The 7,830-nt window shown below is 42.3% G+C and overlaps 1 long non-coding RNA gene across 1 annotated transcript; it reads right to left on the reverse strand.

The window, feature by feature from the left end:
* Window positions 1-348: 348 nt before the first annotated feature.
* On the reverse strand, window positions 349-2,731 carry LOC134465405 (uncharacterized). The gene is made up of 5 exons (XR_010038151.1): window positions 2,633-2,731; window positions 1,928-1,968; window positions 1,302-1,390; window positions 812-956; window positions 349-642 (listed from the first exon to the last, which is right to left on the reverse strand). It is a non-coding gene; the product is annotated as an uncharacterized LOC134465405 (long non-coding RNA).
* Between the last annotated feature and the right edge of the window lie 5,099 nt (window positions 2,732-7,830).

Consider the following 7,830-nt stretch of genomic DNA (forward strand, 5'->3'; position numbering starts at 1 on the left):
TGATTAAAACTTCCTGGTTTATTTTCTTCATGTTTGTTCATTCAGATGGGTGTGTGGAGATCATGAAGATGGAACCTGCCAGCGAGCTCCAGCTCCAGCCCTTTATCCTCCATTTTAATAACAGTCATTTACATTTCATTAAACGTACCTGATGTCTCAACCAATATGACTTAAGTAATACATAGTACTGCTTTCAGTCCCTGAAGCAATGTGTTGACCAACAACACAAGAAGAACCCCCATATACATTTACGTCATGAGTCGTGTTGACGTTTATTTTTTAAATAAACACTTACTATTATCATCCCAATGTTTCTTGTGCTTGAGACCTGTATATTAACATGCCTTTACCATTTGACTTCTCATAAATGCTGAACAGAAAAGGCCAGAACAGGCTTTACGTATGTGTAATGTATTTTTATTATATGCTGCTTTTACTAATACAAATGCACACAGCCATTACTTAATAACTACTTACAATTGCAGGATTTAGCAGTACAAATTGTGTAGTTTATTTACATATTGTTTTGGTTTGTATAAACCAAACAAAACAGTTTTTGTTTGTCCTTGCAATAATCACAGCAACACCATGGAAGGCCCGTCACAGCAGCTGATGATGCAGCAGATCTGGTTTGTCCATGTTCTGAAAAGAGCAAGAGAAAGGGTTGACAAATTATTTTAGACAGTTCAGATAGTCAGGTGTCAGAACAAAGGCCCAGTGGCCTCTGAATAAAATGCTTCGTTCTGCCTGTTGTAGCTAATTGTATTATGATGTTATGAACAAAAAGCCGTGAAAGACAGATGAAACTTACGGGCGATGCGGACCGTGTCCTTGCCAGCTCTTGGAGGTCCTCAGGTGGCTCCAGGCCACACACAGGAAGCAGTAGTCCGCGGGGCCGTGGAAGTCCTCCACCTGCTCACGAGTCACGTTGATCACCACCTCCCACATCTGCTGCCCTGAAACACACAGCCATGGATATAGTGCCAGTTATATTTTATTACTATACACAAATTATGAGGGTGATCGCTTGACTCAGGAAATAGGTCTTAGATGTTACAGTTTTTGTCTTGTGAATGTAATCTTTGGTACCTTTTAAAATACTACCCTTTACATTATGCTTCCTGATTCTATACCTAAGTGTAGGCCTAATTTCAGTCTCACTTACTGATGTGTTAGGTTTATTAAGCTTGGGACATTATTCGTACAAATCACTTGGATACATTTTGTTTATCTTCACCTCATAAGAGCCACACAGGGCAAGGCTATGGATTGCTAGAACCAGGCTTATGATAATGACTCACGTGTGTAATATAGTGTAGATGGCAGTCGTGACAGTGGCTCAAATCCTTATCCAGGAGTGGTCCTTCTATGGTGTGCCTGCTGAGGTGTACTGTTCAGAGAGGTACAAAAAAGGCACATGGAGGGTAATGAGAACAATATCCATTTTGTATGCAAACAACTTTAATAAGTAGCTGAACTTGTATAATAGTGACAGGTTTTGGGGTTAAAAAATGTCAGCATGGTATGAATATCCAGTAAATAGATACTGAATGAGGTATATTTCATTGAATGGCACTCGACCTGTATGCTACAGCCATGGATATGGACAATAGTCTTGTATTTTATTAAATATAACAATAATAGCTTTACAGAGGAATTGGATCTCAGGTCTAGAATCAGGAAGCATATTGTAAAGGTAGTATTTGAAAAATTACCAAAGACCACATTCACAAGACAATTTACAGTACTTCCAAGGCTCTGAGTTCCCAAGGAGAAATGTGCTTATCCGCAACAGAGTGGTAAGCTTACATCTGCACAATCTGGGTAGGCCTACTTGACTGGTAATAGTCACATTAACAGACTAAAACTGCACAATGTATTGATAGATGTAAATTTGCTTTCTTATACTGGGAGTGTGTGTACTTACATGTGGTAGCCTACTGGCAGATTCTTGTTGGGACATCGCTTCTGCAATGACAGAAAACAACACAAGGGAGAACATTACTCCTAAAAGGAACGACGACATGAAATTGGCCTCCATAGTTTAGAGACAAATATGAAATGGCCTGATCTAAAGGTCCATTAGCACAATGACAAACATCTAACTTAAGTTCAGCATATGGGTACATTCAACTTTCACATGTCAACAGCCCAAGTATGAATATGCACAATATTAAGACGACAGATAAAACATTAAACTATAACCTCGCGGGTTGCTCGCGCAAAATTTCGCGGTACGAAAATGACCTCCGCGAATTATATTAAGCAATGTCTCAACATAAATTCTGCCAACAGAGTCACCCTACAATATAAACAATAAGTGAGGAATGATGCATTTTGCAGGTGCACGCCACAAACCTAGAACTATTTTGCAGGTGCACGCCACAAACCTAGAACTATTCTAGTTTATGTGCTCAGACTATCTGCTGAAATGAAATAACAGGTAGAGCTTGCCAGCTGTCGGCAGAGTTTACCCCCATATCATCCTGGGCAGCTGGCACATGACCATCGACGTTATGACCAACAACAATGGCGGCAGAAAAGAGTTGTAGCATTAATGATTTACAACAATACAACAATTGAAATACATATATCAAATGTGTAGTCATTATGAAACATTATGAAGTCTTACCTGAAAGTTTCTCCGTGAAGACTTCACACGTTCACACAAGACGAGAACGTTCACTTCCTGGTGTGACGTTAACTCGCCGGAAAATGCCATTGGTGGATGTGTAGCAACCGGCCTTTGGATTGGACCGCACCTCAGGATACGTTAGTAATAATTTTCGCTACATTCATCGTAATTTCCTCAAAAACACGCAACATTTCGAGTGGGAAACAACCGGATATGTGAAACTAAGGATGTTATACAATTTCTGTTAAAAAAATGGGCTTGCCTCCTGCAGGGTAATTATAATTTCGATAACTAAGCAAGATAGACCGTCTTGGCCTTCAGTCTGGATAACGGGATAAAGGTATTTACAGACCACGGTCTTGTCCTTTCATGTGTTTCCCTTTGTGCTTTTCCTCCACTCTCCCCCGCTGCTTAGCCGACACTGCTTTTCTGACTTAGCACTGACTGTGTAGTAATAACACAGCATACAACAGAAACATACCATACAGAGAAAGCAGCACAACAGGGTGTTAAAGCTAGCAGGCGCTTTCCATTTTTTGTTCTGAAGATCGAGAAAAAAATCTGAAAATCATTGTTTATGAGGAAACTAATTAGTCGTGTGTTAAAATTAATGGACCTAGAATAGAGAGTGGGTCATGCTTGATCGTAAAAGGTTCAATGCCTTTTGCAACCACAGACTAATTGAAGGTATCAGGGTTTTAGGATAAAATGTCACAATGAGAAATGTTTCAGAACTGACGATACATGTATGTGCATGTGTGCTATTGTGTATGTATGGTTAAAATGTAATATATATGTATACATTTTTCCTGTTGGCCTTAAGTATATATACTGTTCAAGATTTACCCTGGTAGAAATAACTCAAAGACACTTTGTCATGTGAGTACCTTGCATATAATTTCACAAGCAAAAGGACATGAATGATTCCGTTTGATCAACCATGCAAGGCAATCATAGGTGCTCAGTCGGGGAGCTGCTAATTAACTTGTTCTTGAAATTGATCCAGTCATCAATGCCTCTTTAGTTGCTTTTCATAGTGGCAGAAATGATTTAGGGACAATGTGACTCATTAAAGGACATGACAGCAGGCAGTCCGTAAGCCTACAATTGCCTAAATGCATACAACATTTACACATGCTTGTGAAACATGTTCAGATGTGCACAAATATCAACCATATAGGCCTACCTGAAGAATTTCTGTTGTTCGAGATCTCCATATTTTTATTTACAAATTGATTACAGCAACAGCACATTATTGACTGAAAGACTGACACATGTCTTTAGACAACGCACTATCTTTATGACTGTTAAGCTCTGCCATCTGTTTCTCAGTTATGCTAGGTCTCTTATCACACACAATAAAACCCGTACAGATGTTGTAGTAGAGCATGGCGGTGTGTCTGCTTGTCAATCATGTCCCTGCCTGCGCTACACGTCAACTTCAGACAGCTACCCATGCGTACCTCAATAATGGTGTATATTGGTGTATAATAATAAGTAACTAATGGACAGTTTGAATTCTCAGCCATCTACTGGAAGTTAACCATGTGGGCTTGTGTTCCTTTGCGGTCCCTGAATTCCTTGTCTGAGGTTATCGGGGGGGGTTTTTACAGATAATGCAACTCCAAGCACCAAACCTTATCAAAACAAGGCCCGTACCATTTCTAAATATAAAGCAAGTCTGGCAACCTGCCTGTTGTGGAATGGGCAACATGGCCATTTCTCTATCAGATTCAGATTCAGATTCAGAAACTTTATTAATCCCGTCAGTGGGCAATTAAGTTTGCGGTCCCAGTCTCCATCAGTCAGCAATAAATAGTATAATTAAATAAAAAGTTGGAAAAATATAGAAATACAAGACCTAAAGAAAATACAAAATAAATAAGAAGATAAAAGACATATACATCTTAACCCACACATACAGTCAAACACATACACAGTCTGTTTGTAATAACCCCATGGATTGACTGATTGATAAACTGATCAGTATGGGGCTATGGTTGTGTTCTTATCGACATACCAGTAAGGACAGCTCTCTGGCTCTGCTGTCAAAGTACACATTTGGTGCCATGGACACTTGCTTTTGAAGTCAAGGGGAGTGAGCTCTCTCTTTGCTGCTGTTACTCGTTACCCAGGGAAGCCTACAGGGAGGGGGTGGAGAGTGTGTGTGTGTGTGTGTGTGTGTGTGTGTGGGGGGGGGGTGTTGGCAGGCAAAGGGATAAGTTGTCCCAGGCCCAGGGAGAGAGAGGGCCCAAAATTGGGTCCTCATTACATTGTATGTATTGGATTGGGGGCCCTTTCAAATTACTTTGTCCCAGGCCTGGCAAAAAAGCTGTCAGCGGCCCTGCTATTACTCATGTCTCATGAGAACCTTAATTTTCTGATTTATTTTCCATCGTCATGTCATGGAAACATATTTCATAAATGATTCAAATGGACTTTGCTTTAAGGCTGACCCTGTTTTTAGATCACCCACCAAAAATGATGCGCACTTGCTGAGCCAGAGCACATCTAACAAGATCAAGGGAGGTAGTTTTAAATTAGTGAAAATGTTTCATGAAACCATCACGATAGGCCCTAAGTAAGTTGTAACTTGCACTGGCAACACATGAAGAAGGAAGACTTGGCAAAACATTCTGACTTCAATTTGTACAGAATTAAGTGCTATTTTTCTCTAATCCAACCTCTCTGACTGGATGTGTTGTCATAGCCTGATTATCATGACTTTCAAATGTTTTCGAGACTTTGTCTGAACAAGAGCATCAACTAACGTTCTTAAACAGCATGGTTGACCCACCTCCCTAGGTTTGCTACTGGTCCAGGGCAGAAAAGGCTGAGCCAAACATTTAAACAGTTTAAGCCAAACATTTTCTTAGTCCCAATAGAAAGTTTCTGCTTAAACCACGTCACTGCCTTGAACAGGCCTCTACCCAGCACCGTTGGAGATGCTCAAAGTTTATTGTTTCCCGACAAAGTGGGTGGAGTTCCCCAGCGTGGGGGAACTCAGATTGTACGTGAACAAGCTCTTTTCCTGAGCGAGTGTAGCAGAGCCGAAGGTGTTGTGTCACTGCGAAGGCCGAGCATGGGTAATGTTGTCATAGAGTTAGAATGTGATACTCTAAATGCACGTTTTGTTAAAAATGAAAGTTCGGGAGAAGCATAATGAAATTTGACATTCCCTAACTACCACCTACATTCTATTCTCCGCTCAACCGCCTTTGTCGGAATTCAGAGCGAAAAGATAGGCACGCCTATTCACCCACCTGAATCTCATTTTCTGCACAGCCGGAAAATTCGGTATAATTTTAGCGCACTGAAATTTGGAACGCTCCTTAATTAACTACACAGCATATATTCTCACCTATCTCCAGTTAGAATTTGCTTTCTTGCACACACCCACCCCCTCCCCGTTCACTTCCCTTCCGTCGCTGTTCGGTCGATTCATCAGGTGTCCTGCACTAGGTTCCTCTTTAGTTCACCTTACTCCTTTGCTCTCTGACCATCATTGGCCGGGTAATGTCCGCTCAGAACTTGCACATATTTTCGGGCGCAGATACTGCCTGAGCTCTCAGTGGTGCTCCTTACCCCCAAGCTCGAGATAGTCTGTCTACCGCATAGACATTTCAGCACCACGGCCAGCGATCTTGCCCCATATGCCACATAATCCAACTATCTCAGCTTCTCAAGGGCAGTGGTCCGCGCATGCGGACCCCGTGAAGCACTTTTGATGATCGCTCCACCTCGTGGACAGCTGCTCTCCTACAAGAGCCGCACGATCACGGGAAGTCCGTACTCGAAAATTTATACGAAGATGTATGCATACATGATTAATCCAAATTTCAGATAGAGAACTAATGAACACCTGTTCCTGGAACTAAGCCATAGATATGACGTAATGGGCAGGTTACATTATCTGTGCATGAGTGTTCAAGTTAATGAGAATGAGAATTAAGATTTATTTTGTCTTTTTTAATTAATTATTAATTAATTATTATGTTTCATTATACTATTTTATTTATGATAGGACAGTGAAGGTGCGTGACAGGAAGCGAGCGGGGAGAGAGAGATGGGGAAGGGCCGGCAAAGGACCCAGGGTGGGAATCGAACCAGGGTCAGCCGCACGGTAGACGAGTGCCCCACCGGTTGGCCATGTCAGGGCCTCAGAATCCAGAAATTAAGTCTGTGAGAAAGGATAGTCTACCTACAGTATATTTACTCGCTTTCTCTCAGACAAGCACATACAGTAAAGACAACACACACACACACTCACACTCACTCACTCTGTCTCTCTGTCTCCCTCTGTCTCTCTCTCTCTCTCACACACACACACACACACACACACACACACACACACACACACACACACACACACACACACACACACACACACAGATTAGATACGTATGTGCAGATGCATGTTGGCTTATGGGGGTGGGAGAGGAGATAAGGCCGGTGCAGTCCTCACTGTAAAGGGCAGCTTGGCTGTGTGGCTATGGGAATGACATGCTCAGGAGAGTGTGTAATTAAACGGTCTGCAAGCTCAGCACAGCGTCCGGGATCACATTCAGCAACACACTTAATGATTACGCTGCAAACAAGCGGGCGCGCGAGCGAGGCAAGGCAAGGCAAGGCAAGGGAAGCCAAGGCAAGCCGATCCTCCACGCTCCTCCTGCCCCTGCTGACTGGCCTGCCAGCCGTCCGACCGAGCGACCGACCCACCGCACGCCCGCTCGTCCTCGTCCTTCGCAGCGCAGGCACATTTTGATTTGACCCAAGGGTGTGAAAGACGAGGACAGGAGCTAACCGCAGCTTTGGCCTTGGCGATGACCTTGACAGCATTATGCAGAGCTGTACGCTTAATGTCTTAAGTGGAAACTGAGTACCTGTTGGAGGGCAACATTTTAAAAAAACAACCATTCTGTGGTCTGCTCAGTGGCTTTTACTACAAGCCACACGAGAAAACATAACAGGCCTCTCAATGTACGTACTGTAGAAATACGATCATGCATGGAAAGTCCAAGAACCACTATTAAATCACTGTGGTTGTGGTGAGGTATGCCTCAAGATGTAAACATTTGTGCAATATCACATCATGTGTTGGTATCATGGAGAGTACATTAACAATACTCTCAGTGGTTGGTATTTTTTAGCTTCAGTAAACTGCTTCAGAACTTTCCCTAACATCTTGGGGGGAA

Source organism: Engraulis encrasicolus, chromosome 16 (genome assembly GCF_034702125.1).
Source record: "Engraulis encrasicolus isolate BLACKSEA-1 chromosome 16, IST_EnEncr_1.0, whole genome shotgun sequence".
Taxonomy (NCBI): Eukaryota; Metazoa; Chordata; class Actinopteri; order Clupeiformes; family Engraulidae; genus Engraulis; species Engraulis encrasicolus.